Here is a 2,153-nt window from a genome sequence, read left to right on the forward strand (position 1 = left end):
GTGTCGTTTTCAGTCATAGAAGAGAGTCTGATTGCTCTTGATAGTCGATTACCTTGTTACTATTGTATTTGATATAAATTAGTAGTCTTTCTAGTGTCGAAAACAAGTCTTCATTTCCAAATTGCAAAGTGTTGTCATTGTCTTCATTTTGATTTTGAAATGAAACTTGCTAGTAATTGTCGCTTGAAAAGTAATTCAGATTTGCACATTAGCTTTCTTTTTATCATTCACATATTAAGAAGGCTGAAAACAAATACATGCATGTGCATTTGCATTTAGACTGTTTGATTGGTTTGATTTAGGATAGTGCATATAGTGTGTGCTCTTTGCTCTTTGTTGAAAGAATTCTGTCTTTCTTTCCTTAGTAGCTAGGATTTTCATTGCACAAAGAAGATAAAAGACTATTTATCATCTTACATTGCATTTTAGGAATTGTACATCTACATCAAGCGGTGAACCTGAAAGGAAAATTTCTTAAGCAAGATCAACTATAAAATAAATTTAATGAATCTAACAACGCTTTGAAACCTAACGCACAACATCTAGAAGTCTAGGCTAGAGACGTATTCTGGTGTCGTAAAGCCTGGTAATTGTTGTTCTCACTGTTGGTTGGGTGATTCCTCCACTTTGAGACGATAAGTGCCAGTGCGGACTTGTGCTCCCACGTACCGTCGAGTATATTTTGGGAGACCACAATAGGATTAATCCTTTATCCATAGGAAGCCGTGTCTACCGCCCTATCGATCGCAATGCACTGAACACAGCATTCGGGAAGATTGACTGTCGTACCGTAAAAATTCTACAGTTTTGTGATTGGTTTGGTAAACCCTCTACCTAGATTTACAGAACAGTCCCTTTCGTTCCTTTTTAGACTCCTTAATGGAAAAGGTCCATCTGAGCACTTGTCACTTCAGGCTCATTAAAAATCGAAGGCGACTAGAGTCATCTTTTGTTTTTTCTCGACTCTTTAAAATTGAAAAAACAAGTTGTGTCAAAGCGTCTAAAATTTATTTTAAATGGAATAATCATCACCTTTCCTACGTTGGTCTTAGGTTGAGAGAATGGAGTCCACCAACCAAGGAATTCCCCTTGGAGGAAATCCTAGTCCCTTCTCCTCTTGGGGAGATGTTGGTGCACCCCATATGGCCACATTGTCACTTCCAGGATTGAAAATCGGCTTGCCCGTATGGCTCTTCTCAACCTCTGTCATTCATAACACCGCAATTCCTGAACAATCGAGTCAGCAACTAGACGATTCCAGAGTTACCCCCCAACCCTCTACTTCCTCCAATTCTTCCTCTCCTCCTTCCTCTTCGCTTGATGAGGCTGGTAAAGCCAAAAATCAAGTACCAGAGAAGAAGAATGAAAAGAAGAAGAAAGAGAAGAAGAAGAAGGAGCCAAAGGCAAAAAGGGGCAACCAAGCATCGTCTAGCGAAAATCCACACACTGCGCCGACCAGGCCTAAATCGCCATGTGTCATTTGCAAAGGAGACCACTATCATAGAGATTGTCCTTGTATCCCTCGAATTTTAAGGGACTGGTCTCCTCGTTTGCACAATCTGGTGTCGTCAACCTCTGATGATCATGTTGAAAACACACCGTCGACTAGTGAAAGTGAAGCCCCAGGACAAAAAAGAAAATATAGATTTCCTTGTAAACTGTGCGAAGGCGATCATGTCGTCCGCCGTTGTCCCTTCTTAGACGAGGCTAAAAGAGTTTTGGACGATCGTCCGGTTTCACCGTTACGACTTCCTCCTGGATATAAAAAACTCTTGTCGAGTCCGTCACTAGTTGAAAATCCGGCTGACCTGCCCAGGTGGTCGGCCGAAGCATCTATCATTGAAGACGAACCATCTGAACCCATACCAGATGAAAGTCAAAAGGTCAAGACGGCAGTTGACCTGGTCTTGCCTTCAGAGGTTCCATCTTCAGATGATACAGTCACCGAAGAGAACAAGGATGACACCGTCCAAATTTTTTTCGTAAGCACAGACTCCAATGAACATGGGGGAAATTTACCCATTCCTTTACCACAGGAAGGAAGTTCGTCAGAGTCGTACATGGCCGTCTATTCGGTCCCACCTCCAAGCAACCTAGTTGTTTCCTTTGAATGGAATCAACTAGGCAGACCCCGTTTACCAGGCTAGTGTACC

The sequence above is a fragment of the Pinus tabuliformis genome, chromosome 2_1, assembly GCF_031772625.1.
Source record: "Pinus tabuliformis cultivar Carrire ecotype Pingquan chromosome 2_1, CPIR1, whole genome shotgun sequence".
In the NCBI taxonomy this organism is placed as follows: Eukaryota; Viridiplantae; Streptophyta; class Pinopsida; order Pinales; family Pinaceae; genus Pinus; species Pinus tabuliformis.